Source organism: Carcharodon carcharias, chromosome 7 (genome assembly GCF_017639515.1).
Source record: "Carcharodon carcharias isolate sCarCar2 chromosome 7, sCarCar2.pri, whole genome shotgun sequence".
Classification (NCBI taxonomy): Eukaryota; Metazoa; Chordata; class Chondrichthyes; order Lamniformes; family Lamnidae; genus Carcharodon; species Carcharodon carcharias.
The window spans coordinates 110,692,646-110,707,421 of NC_054473.1; the positions used below are offsets into that span (position 1 = coordinate 110,692,646).

Consider the following 14,776-nt stretch of genomic DNA (forward strand, 5'->3'; position numbering starts at 1 on the left):
GCTGGGTCAAAATCCTGGAAGCCCCTCCTAACAGTACCGTGGGTGTACCTACACCACATGGACTGCAGCGGTTCAAGAAGGCAGCTCACCACCACCTTCTCAAGGGCAATTAGGGATGGGCAACAAATGCTGGTCTAACCTGCGACGCTCACATCCCACAAATGAAAAAAATCTAATAGACTAAAAACTTTGCCCATTCAAACCCATTGAATGGAATTCTGATAGACTAAATCTATTCTCTCCTAATTGCATGGCATGGACATATCCCTTCCCATTCATTCCCAGTGTATGAAATTTTCATGGGATAAACTTATTTCCATCCATTCTCACAATGTTGAATTCTAAGCTGAATCACTTTCCATTCACTCCCAATTAATAGAAATACAAATGACCAAAAGCCTTCTCCTTCATTCCTTTTTTCATGACCATTGCACCTTCCAATTACATCCCCTGTGTAGAATCCCAGTACACCAAGCCCTTTCCCATTGACTTTATCATATAGAATTTCTATGGATCACACAATGTCCTGTTGCCTCGTGTTGTACAGAATTACTGATTCACTCCCACTAGCACCAAGAAACCGCCCTGTTCTTTGTAAGGCACAGCACACCAAATATGGTCAAATTTATTGTAACATGGGACTTCAAGGCAGCCACACATTGTGGAAAGCCAACCTGCTTTGTTTCAAATTTAGGCTTGTTCATTGTTTTCTGAAGGGGGTTTGTTTAGATTGAGTCACTGAATGAATGGCAAAACAGGCTGTTGTTCAAAGATTTGTGAAGAAGCTATTTTTATTCAGCGTTGAGAGAGGCCTGATCCAAAGAATTTCTTGGCAAACTGTTGGGTACATTTATCAGAAGCCATCTGCATTGGAGACAGCGGGGATGAAATTCACAAACAGCCTTTCTGTATGTAATAACTTTGAGAAAGGCGTAGTGCATTTATGTGGAATGAGATTTAGAATGCTATGATTTTAGTCTGCAGTTGAAAGAAAGAACTTGCATTTATATAGCAACCATTTCGCAACTGTCCCCAGCCTCTATACAGTCAATGGTGTACTTTTTAAGTGTAGTCACTGATGTAACGTAGGAAACAGGGCAGACAATTTGTCCACAGGAAAGCAATGAGTTAATGACCAGATATCAGTTGAGGGACAAATATTGACCAAGGCAGAAGGGGGAACACCCTGCTCTTCTAATAATGCTGTTGGGTGATTTATATCTGTCTGAGGGGGCGATGGGGCCTTGGTTTAATGTCTCATCTGAAAAGGGGCAACTCCAACAGTGCTGCACTCCCTCGGCACTGTACTCAAGCACCAGCCTCAATTATGGGTTTCAAGTGTCTAGAATGGGGCTTGTACCTACAACCTTTTGATTCACTCCATGTCCACTAAAGCCTGATTAGAAGAGCTGTAAGATCCTGCCTTATCTCAAATCAGCTCACTGTTCCACTTCAGGTTTGAACTACAGCAAATCATCACCCACCCCACTCTGGGTCTACCGTACATTTTGTTCCTGAAGATTTTCCTCTTCATGCACTTAAAACAACTCTCCCTTTCCAAATTTGTCCTCCACAGAACAAACTCTTCAAAACAAGCAGCTAATCCCACAGAACTAGACACACCCACAGCAGTGACACCATTGTACTTCAGGCTGCTAAAACAAAATGTTTCCGCTGAATGACTTGCTATAATTTTTTAAACTGACTCTGTCGTCATGTACAATCTGTAATCTGGACTTTTCACTTCCTGTCCATGGCTTTGGCCTAAATGACCAATTGCAGTGAACTATTGCACACTAGAAATTCGTTCGAGTTCAACCAATGTTTCCTAAGATGCACGGGTGCATGGCCTCACAGCAATCCAGAACGTACCATGCAGTGTAACAAATGGGCCATGTACAACAAAGAAAAATTAGATGGAAAATTCAGTCCTACTACATTTTCACTTTATCGGAGGATACCAAATATCACACACTAAATCAGATTTCTACAGGATTAAACCACGAATCAAATTTATTTGCACATAAACAATACACAGAAATAGAATTAGATTCTATATTTTTAAAATAAACAGTCTTGACTTAAGCATCACTGACCCTTCTCCTTCAATTAGAATACAGCCATGAAATTAACCTGTCTCTTGGAATATCAAGATTTTACTCTTGCAATAACTTTCAGCCAAGGAGATTTTTGTTAAATGCATAAACCTCAGACACTGCTCAACAATCTGGCTCACAACTCATTTAATTCCTTTGAAGATTGAAGAAACAAATCCACACTGATGTATGAGAATACTGCAGATTTGTTTAATAATTCTCAAAGATTATTCCATAGCACCATGAAACATAATAAGCAGGATGTAAATATACATTGTCTGAAATCTCTGTTCAACACTTCAAAGTCTGCAGCCACCTGTGACAATGCTGGCATACCCTCATTTCATAAAAAAATAAAAATTATATATAAGTAGTTTCAGAGGGCATTACAAACTCTAACAATGCGAGGGCAATCACGGTTCAAGGACACTTGCTCTTATAATTAAGGGTAATTACAAAGGAATGAGGGCAGAGTTGGCTGGAGTGGACCGGGAAAGGAGTTTAGCAGAAAAGACGGTTGATGAACAATGGCAGACGTTTAAGAAAATAGTTCATGATTCACAACAAAGATATATCCCAGTGAGGAAGGAAGATTTTAGGAAGGGGATAAACCAACCATGACTAACCAAGGAAGTTAAGGATAGTACCAAATTGAAAGAAAAAACATACAATATGGCAAAGGTTAGTGATAAGCCAGAGGATTGGGAAAGTTTTAAAAACCAACAAAAGATGACCAAAAAAGAGGGAGAAAATAAACTTTGAGGGTAATCTAGCAAGTAATCTAAAAACAGACAGTAAGAGCTTCTTTAAATATACAAAAAGGAAGAGAGGGGCAAAAGTGAACATAGGCCCCTTAGAGAATGAGGCTGGGGAAATAATAATGGGGAATCAGGAAATGGCAGAGTAGTTGAATAAATACTTTGCATCACTCTTCATGGTAGAAGACACTAATAGCATTTCAAAAATACTAAATAATCAAGGGGCAAAAGGGGGGTGGGGGAGGAAATAAATACAATATCACCAGAGAAAAATACTAGGGAAACTAATGGGGCTAAAGGCTGACAATCTCCTGGACCTGATGGGTTGTATCTTAGGATATTAAAGCAAGTAGTTATACAGATAGTGGATGCACTGGTAGTAAACTTCCAAGGCTCCTCAGATTCTGGAAAAGTCCCAGAAGATTGAAAAACTGCCAATGTAAGACCCTTATTCAGAAAGGGAAGGAGACAAAAAACAGGCAACTATAGGCCAGATAGCTTAACATCCATCATTGGGAAAATGTTAGAGTCTATTATAAAGGATGTAATAGCAGAGCATTTAGAAATACATAATATAATCAAGCAGAGTCAGCATGGCTTCATGATGGAGAAATCATGCCTGACAAATTTATTAGAATTTTTTGAGGAGGTAACAAGCAGCATAGATAACAAGCAGGATAGATAAAGGGGAACCAGTAGATGTAATATATTTGAATTTCTAAAAGGTGTTTCATAAGGTACTGCACATAAGGCTACTTAATAAGATAAGAACCCATGGTGTTGGTGGTAGTATATTAGCATGGTTAGAGGATTGATTAACTAATAGCAGACAGAGAGTTGGGATAGGGGAGCATTTTCAGGATGGCAACCTATAACTAGTGGAGTGCCACAGGGATCAGTGCTGGGGCCACAATTGTTTACAATATATGTTAATGACTTGGATGAGGGAAGTGAATGTCCTATTGCCCAGTTTGTGGATGACACAAAAATAGATGGGAAGGCAGGTGGTGAGGATGACACAAAGAGTCTACAGAGGGATATAGACAGGTTAAGTGAGTGGGCAAAAACTTGGCAGATGGAATATAACGTGAGAAAACGTGAGGTTATGCACTTTGGCAGGAAGAATAGAGAGCTGAATATTATTTAAATTGAGCAAGATTTCAGAAAGCTACATGCTGAGTTTCTACCTGTCCCCAGTGTTGCGAAGGATGGACCTGACCACGCTGCTGCAGAACTCTCCAAATAGTGCCACCTGTCCCTTGTGGAAAAAAGTATGCAGAGAAACACCTTTGACCACAAGTCCATCAGGCAGTGGTCTGCACAGTGTCCCAGAGGCCCTGAAGGAAAAGGAGATGGTGGATCCTGTCGGATGGTTCCCCGAGCAGACTGTCAAAGTCATTTGGCAGAATGCCTCATCGCCAGAACTTTCCAACAATATGTAGCTTGGCTGCTGGTGAGAAAGGCCCTGCCCGTCAGATCCTTCCTACATGCCAGGAGTCTTACCCCCTCTGCACGTTGCCCTCAAGGTGGCTGTGGTGGGGATGAGGGCGTTGTTCACCTCCTTGTGAATTGTGCCTTTGCATAGAAGGTCTGGAGAGAGATGCAGTGGTTTTTGTCGAGTTTCATCAACTCGGTAAAAGACGCTCTTTGGTCTGCCTAAAACTTGTTGGTCTTCCAGTGCAAAGCGTTGTCCCCAACCGAGTGTTGTATACTGGCAAAGTCCAGTTCCAAGGTCCAGGACTATGTGCTGAGGGACGCACTAAAACTTGGGGCAGCCGCCACAAAGGCACAATGGGGAAAGGTCTAAGACCTTTCTGCCATAGTGCACCGAGGGGCTCAGAATTGTACAGACCCCTCGGGCTGTATGATTCACAAGAAATATATACAGTGAATACTAAATGTATTATAATTGTATTGAAGCACCTCAGAGTGCAACATGATATATTTTGATAGTGCAATGGTATTGGAGTTGTCTGTCTGTAATGACCAGATTGTAATGATTGTAATATTCATTGATTGTATTGATACACCTTGTGATCCATGTGTAAAAGTTGAATCTGATTGCACTTTGTGATGGCCATTTTGAAATGTTTTGCAACATTCTTTCGGATATTTTATGAATAAAGTATATTTTTCCAAAAAAAAGCGACAGCACAGGGGATTTGGGGGTCCATGTGTATGAATCACAAAAGGTAACATACAAATTCAACAGGTAATAGGTAAAGTAAATGGAATGTTGGCCTTTATTTCAAAGGGAATGGAGTATAAAAATAGGGAAGTCTTGCTAAAACTATACAAGGCACTAGTTAGACCACACCTAGAATAGTGTGAACAGTTTTGGCCCCTTTATCTAAGGAAAGATTACACTGGCATTGGACGCTGTCCAGAGAAGGTTCACTAGGTTAATTGTGGGTATGGAGAGGTTTTATGAGGAGAAGTTGAGTAGGTTGGGCCCGTATTCATTGGAGTTTAGAAGATTGAGAGGTGACCTTACAGAAGCATATAAGATTCTTAAGGGGCTTGACAGGGTAGATGCTGAGAGGTTGTTTCCCCTTGTGGGAGAGTCTAGGACTAGAGGGCATAACCTCAGAGTAAGGAGTCACCCATTTAAAACAGAGACGAGGAGGAATTTCTTCTCTCAACGGGTAGTCAATCTGTGGAATTCTTTACCACAGAGGGCTATAGAAGCTGGGTCATTAAGTATATTCAAGGCTGAGATAGACAGATTTTTAATCAGTAAGGGAATCAAGGGTTAAGGAGAAAAGGTAGGAAAGTGGAGTTGAGAATTATCAGATCAGCCATGATCTCATTGAAGCAGATGCGTTGGGCCAAATGGCCTACTTCTGCTCCTACATCTTATGGTCTTATAAAAGATACAGCCCTTGCCAGTCCATCACAGGGCAACTGATGCTGAGGGCAAGGGTAGGAGTACAGGCTTGATTCGTTGTCAGTTCCCACTTTCAAGGTCCACGTGAGACCCAGTATATGGTTGGAAGTTAGTTAAGGCCAGTGAGATGAGGCACACCAGTTTCCAAATGAGCAGACAGGTCACCTCTGGATGTTCAGTCCACACAATTAGCCAGGGGATTCCTTATATTGCAATAATTTGGCACTTGCCAGTTTAGATCGGGCAGTCTTTTGATTCAGTGGTCACACTCCTGCCTTTGGGCCAGTAGCTCTGGATTCAATTCCACCCTGGTACTTGATGGCAACAGAAAGTGCATTCATAACGTGGTCAAACAGGTTGATTATCAAACTGGGAATCCTTCCAAAAGACGCCAATGTCAGATGGTAAAAGCGTGACAGATTGTTGGTCAGCCATGTGACGGAGATAAAATCGGAGCCTCTACCGCGAGCATCCATAGCTCCAGACTACAACATACATGTGAAAGTGTATGTTGCCACAGCAGCTGGGACTCACTGGGGGGCCAGTTGGCTGGACAGCTGATGTGGATCAGGTTGGTGTCAACAGCATGGGGTTTGATGCCCATCCCAGCTCGGGTGGATCGGGGATCTGTCCCCTTGCCCTACCCATGGCGGAGATGCCTTTGGGCAGAGAACTCAAGATGACAGTGACTAGATCAGTGCTCAGCATGAGGAGTGCGTTTGTCCCACATACCATCTCTCTGTCATGCGCAATGCTGGGTTGAACAGACAATTCCTATAAAACCATTTTGTGTGGACTCTGTGCACACTGGCTTGGAAGCTGTTGGGGCCAAGAATGGAGTACTTTCCATTTTGTTCATCCACTGTTGACATCCGGGATGGATGCAGGAAAATTCTATCTATTCCAATTCCACTTCATTCTGTCCTTGTACATTCTTCTTTTCCAACTACTCACCCAATTCCATTTAAATTGCTACACTATCCACCCACTTGTCACGAAGCTTTCAATTTTGGATCATCGCTGTTCTAACTTCTGCCTTTGTTGTTCCAATATTGATTCACAGTCTGCTGCCTCCTTGTTACTGATTTTCCAACCAGTGGGGGAGCAATATTTAATCTTTTAAGCTCCTAAAATTTCAAAGACATCCACTAGATTTCCCCTTAATTTTCTCTCTTCCAATTAAGAAAGCCCAACTTTTTCCAGCCTTTATTCATAATTATGACCTCTTTTTCCTGATATAATTCGAGTGATTATTCCATAGCTTTGATGCCATTCCTATAATAAAACTGTACTCACTAGTTTCACTGTGGTCTAACAATATCTCATACAAATTCAACATTATCCCCACTCCATTAAGAATCTTACCATTTGAACTGGCTTTCCTTTCACTCTTTTCTTCCCCCAGAAATGTATACCGCATTTTCCTGCATTGAACTATATCTGCCACTTATCTGTCCACTCTATGTCCTTGCCAACAGTCTGCCCTGTTCCTAAATCTGACGTCTCCCACAAGCTTTCAAATGTCGGGAATCTCCACCAGGCTTCTCCTGATCGGCTGCAATGATTTTTCCAGTTAATGGGCTGTCACTGGGGTTTCCGAAGGCACAGAAACGGAGCGGGATCACCCTACAGGAGCTTCCTGGTGAGTATCAGTCTCCTCTCTGATTCTAAATCATTTACATAACTGCATCAGTGTGACATTCTCACATTTTCCACTTCAGTTACCCGGAAGCCTTTCCAACTGACACTGGCATGTTCGTGCCAATGGGGCGCTAAATATGAGGCCAGCTTTACATTCTGTGATCATGCCTGCCAGCAATATGACTGAAAATCTTGATATTTTACTCCTGCCAAGGGGCAGTCATTTTAATTTTGGTTTGGGGGAAGCATTCTCTTTATAAATGAACTGCTTTTAAATTCAAATGATGGGTTGTCCTTCTGCATTTCTGTTAAGTGCATTTATTTTCTTTTTTAAAAAAAGGTAGAAAACAGCTAATCTGTTAACAGGAACTGACTGGATCCAGTCTGTCATCTTCTTGGATCTGACCTCGTCCAACGTCTGCCAAGAAGGCACTGATGAGGAGCAGAGAGGAAACAATTGGTCTCACTCATCCCTTGTCAGAGTCTGAGAATACAATTTAAACCATATGCCTGACTGCACTAACCATTTGAATAATTCAACACAGCTAGAACTAAATATAGACTATCACTGAGAAAAAGGCCCTCCCCCTCTATTCACAGCAGTTAAAGAATATTCTGATGGCAATGGGTCACAGGGTCTTTATATAGAAGAGGATGCAACACCCCAACCACCAATCAGATGCCACTAATGGGCTGTTGTTCTTCTCTGGTGCTACATTACATAGTTATTTCCCCTCTTCTCCAGAAGGTGCTGACCTATGATGGAAGCACTGGCAGCCCTTCCTGTACCTCGCACCCATTCCCTGGTGTATACCTCACATATCCACTCTTGGATAAACTTGTCCCCACACTCCAGCCTAATGCCCACACTGACCAAGGTTGGTTGACCCAGAACACATTGGGATCAAATGTTGGACTGTGCCCCACTTCATCAGAAGCGGCATGAGGAGGTACATAACAAAAACAGAATTACCTGGGAAAAACTCAGCAGGTCTGGCAGCATCGGCGGAGAAGAAAAGAGTTGATGTTTCGAGTCCTCTTGACCCTTCAACAGAACAGTTCTGTTGAAGGGTCATGAGGACTCGAAACGTCAACTCTTTTCTTCTCCGCCGATGCTGCCAGACCTGCTGAGTTTTTCCCAGGTAATTCTGTTTTTGTTTTGGATTTCCAGCATCCGCAGTTTTTTGTTTTTATTTATGAGGTGGTACATACTGTACTCATGCCAAGCCTGGTCAATATTTGGGATAGTGCAAGCAAGGACTCTAGAGTCAGTCAATTAGCAGTCACTCTCAGTGACAATAGAGATCCATAGGATGCAGTGCAAGGATGAGCTACATGGGCCTAATGGCCTCCTGCATCACACTGATCTTTGCTATATTAGATGAGCTGAATGGCATACTCTAAGTGTGACTCAGGGAGGCACACTTCATGATACTTGAAATGCAACCTATAACATCAGGGCTTCCACAATGGTTCAGTGAATAATTACCCTATTTGTTGTGGGACTGAACCCTACTGTAAGGGAAGATCCCAACTCCTGAGCATGCTGCACTGGCTAAATTCAAAGCACAAAGCACTTCCCTTGCCTGCAGAAGAGTAACCAGGAATTATGTGCAAATCCAGTGTCCTCTAGGAGGACCGCTACATTTCACTGTTGGTCCTTGGTGAACTTGGATCTGCCTTCTCTCATTGAATTACCTCAGCAGAGATTGAGACAAGGAAGTGAAAGGTTCCACAGGGAATCCACGCGATGCTGACCAGGAGCATCCAATCCAGGAAACCCATTACTGGACAGATACTGCTTATGCTAATCTCCCAGCCCAGGTACCTTCTGGTTTGTTTCCCAGTGCCAGTCTCTGGGACTCCCCTACAGAACTGGGCATGCATCAATGGAACAGCAGATGGTCTCACAAGGGATGAATATTAAAGCCACGAGAAAGAAAGGAATGACAAAGGCAAGGAGCAACGCTGAGCTCATCTTCCCCCACAGGCCATCACAATCCATCCTGCCATGGGCTCTATCCCATTTCTTTGAAGAAAGTTGAACATTTCTCTATAGCACAACCTAACCCAACCTGAACTTTATGGAAAACCAAGCCAACAAATTCTATAGTTATAGGGTAAGATAGTGCTTATAGTACTGGACTAAAAGTTTAGAGATTGGGAGTTCAAATCCCACCAAGACAAGTTACAAAACTGAATGCAGGAAATCTGCTGGATGGTTAAAAACCCAACTGGTTCTCTAATGTCATTCCCTCCTTGCTGTTATCTATATTGCCTTCATTCCCATACCATGGCCAGGATTTTCCAGTCCCACCAGCAGCAGGCAACGTCGTGGGCAGGACAGGAAAACTTCCCACCTGCGACAATGCCCACCACTGGCAGGGCCCGAAAATCCCACCTGATGTGGCTGACTCAGGGCAACTGGGTACAGGCAGTAAATATTTGCCTTGCTAGTGTTGCTCACATCCTAAGAGCAGCTAAAAAAAGAATGAAGTAGTACTCAGCACTGTCTAAACAGTTTGACACACCAAAAGTGCCTTTTAAAGTTTTATTAATCAGGACAGGGTTAAAATTGATGATGCTACAGGCTTTACTGCTATGTACTGTGATGGCTTCTTATTCAGATTACTCGAAATGGTGTTGATTTTCAACTTGCTGCGACAGTGTTAAATTGCCGTCTCCAATCGATCGCCCAATTTTTCTTTCAACATTTCTCCTTCAGTTGAACTCATTGTGTTGTTGCTTGTGGGATCTTGCTGTCCATGAATTGGCTGTCAGACCGACCTACATAACAGTCACACCAGTCAGTCCAAGCGCTTTGGAATGTTTCTGAGGGAAGTGCCGAGGTTCTAGATAAAAATGCAAGTCTTTCTTTCTATAAGGCCTTAATGGATGGGTGAGCTCTCAAACAACAACAGCTGCCATTTAAGTAGCACCAAGGTGCTTCAGAGAGGTACAACGAAACAGAATGGACCATGATGGAAGAGTTTGGAGAGCTGCCTGAAAGCTTGGTGAATAGTTGGATTTTAAGGAGGTGTTTAAAGGCAGGAATGGCACTGGACAGGCAGAGGAGTTTCAGGAGGACCTGAAGGCTCTGCCAACATTGGTGGGAGGGAATCGACAGGAGGCCAGAGACGGATGATGGAAGGGCACTCACTGGGATGAAGGGCTAGGAGGGATTGTAGAAGTCAACTGTGGTGTGGCTATGGATGGATTTGTAAGCAAGTGTGGGGATTTGTGAAAAGGTGAGAAAGTGAGAAAGCCAATAGAGGCTGTCGTGAAAGTTGGGGGGGGCGGGGGGCGCATGTGGCGATAGGTGCACAAAAGTTATTTTGTGTTACAGACTCAATTTTTAAAATCCATTGATTTCAATGTTCCCTCTGTTGGTGCAGTGAAACCTCCCCATTCTGTAGTTGGTTCTCTTCCCCCATCACATTGGCATGACCAATGAAGTGAGATCAGAGAGTTCATATTAGGGCTGCTCAGAAGGACCTCAAGGTCAACACTGCTCCAAGGTACAGGGCAGTGGATGCAGGTAGAGTTCCCAAGGCACTGAGACCCAAAGATTCTGTGATGGCTCTTCTGATTCCCTGACCCCAACTGGACAGTGGCATCACTTTGTGGGAAATGGTACAGGCATCAACTCTGAAATTGAACAGATTTGATTAATGCAGTTTGATAGCTTCTCATGCTGGGATTAGAACTCACTGGATTAGATCTGCAATGCTGGTGGTTTCTGTAGTGGTAAGCTGTAGATCAAGCTCATTATCTATGGTTTTCAGTTCAAATCTTCCTTGGTTCGAAGAGACACACTGAAGGACCAGTTACTGAAGCAGTACTCGGAGCTGTTCATCAATCCTATGTGGAAGTCACTCAGTGCATTCATGACCCCACTGCCATAAACACTTCTATCCCCCTCCTCTCTAGATTTTACATTAGATCACAGTGCAGGCTGTGGCTGCTAACAATGGCAGAACAGGGGAATTACTAACAGTCACTTGGTCGATTAGAACTTGAATGCATGTTGCCAAAGTTTTTCATCTTGCCCTCATCAGGACAAACTCGAGAATGCAAAATTCCAAATGATCGTAACAATTTTTACCACAGGAGAAAAGGTGTCGATTGGTTGGCCAAGGCGTTACCATGGAAAAACCAACAGAGCCAAGCTCATGGGTATTTTAAAAAAAAAACCAAAGGTCCAAGGCTTGAACATATTCCTTTTGTTTTCAGAGAACGAGCCCCTGTGTATGAATGTATGTCACATCCTGCCGGTATAAATTGTGATTGTTTGAAATTTGGCATTCTTGTGTTTGTCTTGATGAGTGCAGGACAAAAAGCTTTGGCAACATATTTCTTTTCAGGGGACATGTTCCTCATGCACTGTGCACAGGTAACATGGTGGCCTGATCTCAAGATTAGACCATCTAAGTTACCTGACCATGCTCCCAGTGCTCTCTGGACAACCCACAGGGAACGTGACTGAAGTGGATAAGCAGCAAAATGCAAACCAGCAGCCTTAAGGAACACCGAAGGGGTGCAACCAATTAGAAGTGAAGCGGCAGGAGAAGTGGGTAAGAATTCACCCAGTTGGTTAGGCAGGTAGAATTTGTTAAATTGAAAGTAGTTTACAATAAGCTCATCAGCCTGTCCACCTCTTCACCTTGCTTTCTTCCAGGATCCTTCTTAAAACCTATCTCTTTGACTAAACTTTTGCTCATCTGACCTGATATTTCCTTATGTGGCTTGGTGTTATACTTCGTTTTATGTTTCTGTGAAGCACCCCGGGACATTTTTTGTTAAAGGCACTATACAAACCTAAGTTGTTGTTGTTCCCAGCATATTTATGGAAATGAAGGGTCAAGAAAAGACGAGACATATGCGACATATTGGAGCAGATGGATGGATACCTGTGAATATGTGACAAAATAGTGCAGAGCCTGACCTCTCAACTGGCAATGTCGCTACATGAGCTGGATTTAGTTTATCCCCTGCACAAGACTGCAATGAACCATACATACCTTGCAAGTCGTAGCAATGCAATAGGCCCTACAAAGCCTGGGATGTGGGATGGAGGCATTGCACTTGAAAGAACATGGGAAGATAAAACTAATTGGCAAAGCCTCAAAGATGGTGGGCAGTGCAGTGTTCAATGGTTTGATTGATCAGTGTTTGATTATGTTAGTCTGGTAACTGATCCTTGTTAACTGTATTTGAGAGCTTGGCCTAAATAGCCAAGTGGTTATGGTACTGGGCTTGCAACCCCAAGATCAAGAGTTCAAGATCAAGAGTTCAAGGCCTGGCCAAGTTGGCCATTAACAGGTCCAGGCAGCGGGCGATCGACGGGGGAGTCCCGCCCGATTGTTTGTCCCTCTTCCGCGGCTACGTTCACTGCGGATGTCCCTGGAGAGGGAGCACGCAGTGTCTGCTGGCACTCTTGAGGCCTTCCATGCTTGGTGGGCACCGCGGGGACTGGGGTGTTTTGTTGACCCCTTTAATCACATTTTGATTTAAAGTTTGTAAGGTTCCTTTAAATTTTTGTCCTTGGTTTTACAGCTGACCTGAATTAGGGGCTGTGCCTGATTTATCCCAATTTTGTTGATTTGGTTTTCATTTAAAAGATTATCAAGAGTTCAAATCTCACAATGGCAAACTATGAAATAATGTAACTTCATTTGAATAGGAACAGATGGAAACGTGTTTGTGCTCGAAAGAGTTAATTGTATTTGATTGCTTAAGTGTGTTGGTAGAACTAGAGAGCTAATTAAACAAAGAAGCTTCCAGAAAAGACCCAGGCACCGTGCTGTGAGCATGGGTGCAGAGAATCCTTTAAGTTCTGACATATTTTAAATTATTGTAAATAAACCTGTTTAGATTTGGAACTAGTGCCACCTTTTCATTGCTTAGAGATAAATCAGACATCCAAGATACACAGAAAACTGGCAAATACATAATAAAATGGGCAACAAGTATGGTTGAGAAAAGTTTACTCTTACCGTTTCCAGAACCATTTCTTCCATCACTGGGAAATCCTCCCATGTCCTGGGAGTGTTAGGTTTCTGCTTTCAAGACCTAATGCTCGCTACAGGGATGGACAGTCTGGATGTAGCAGTGATCATAAAGCAATCCTTATACATTGTCGCAGAGCAGAAGGCCAGTGACTATTCGAGCAGCTCACAGAAGCTTTGTCTACAGTTGATACGGAATAAGTGCTCTCAAAAAATAGTTGGGCAAAGAATAGTGTGATGACCGCATTACATATATTCCATCAGATATCCCAGGGAAATGGTGAGTCTATTAAACAATACGTGGCAGCATTGTGGACACGGGCTTCTACATGTAAATTTTGTACACCAACCAATGAGCTAATTTGTGACCAATTAATTGAAAATAATTCAATTCCATGAATTAGGAAATGACCCCTCATGGAGGATGATGATTTAGCCTTAGAAAAAGCTACAACCTTTGCAGTTCAAATCAAATCTGCCATGTTAGATTTGAAAAGGTTACGTGGCAATGCACCCTTTGACTCAGGGTCACAGATGCAGCTCAAATGCACAGATTATGGACAAGGAGATTGCAGCAATCTTATCAACACATGCCACATCATGGTCAGATACCTTCAAGATTATGCCCAAATTGTGGAAATGTTCTTCAAGTCACAACATTATGTCCAGTTCAAAGGAAAAAGTACACCTCATGCTTTAAGTGGAATCACTTTGCAAAGATTTATCTGTAGGTTGTCAAAGAAGGATCATCAGCTTGACACATGGAAGATTCTCTTCCCGTCGTATATGGGATCGCAAAAGGATTTGCCCTCACAAGTGCAGAGAAGAACCACAAAAAGACACACTCTGAAGAGAGACCATTCCAGTGCAAGGAGTATAATACTTTGTTTTGGACTCCATTCTCCCTGCAGAGACATCTACTGATAGACAACAGTTAATGAACTTTCAAACGTGATCTAAGCGACAAAGTCTTTCTGACTCTCTGTGCTTAAGCATCATAAAAAGACAAATATTGGAGAAAAGATTATTTGTCCGTATTGTGGCCAGAAATTTGCCAGCAATGAAACATTACATGTACACATTTGAAGTCTCACAGGTGAGTGCCCCTACTGTGACAAAATGATGGATTGAAGATGTAAAATTAGAATACACACATGGGAAAAACCTTACCAGTGCTCAGAATGCAACAAGATTCCAGTCTGACGAGGGGCCTGGATGGACATGAGGACAGTGATTATGATGACACATTTCCTTTTCCTGTGATTTATATTGATCATCTGCCTCATCAAATTGGAACCACAACATCAGATTCATAGATCTGATGTGGATCAGAGACCTTTGCATCTCAAAGACTATTTCTGTACTTAAAGTTAAACCTTTTATTTC

General features: G+C 42.6%; 1 protein-coding gene across 10 annotated transcripts in view; it reads right to left on the bottom strand.

Annotated features, from left to right (window-relative positions):
• Positions 1-14,776, bottom strand: part of mtss1lb (MTSS I-BAR domain containing 2b) — a 179,177-nt gene that overhangs the window by 88,090 nt on the left and 76,311 nt on the right. The window lies entirely within an intron of this gene.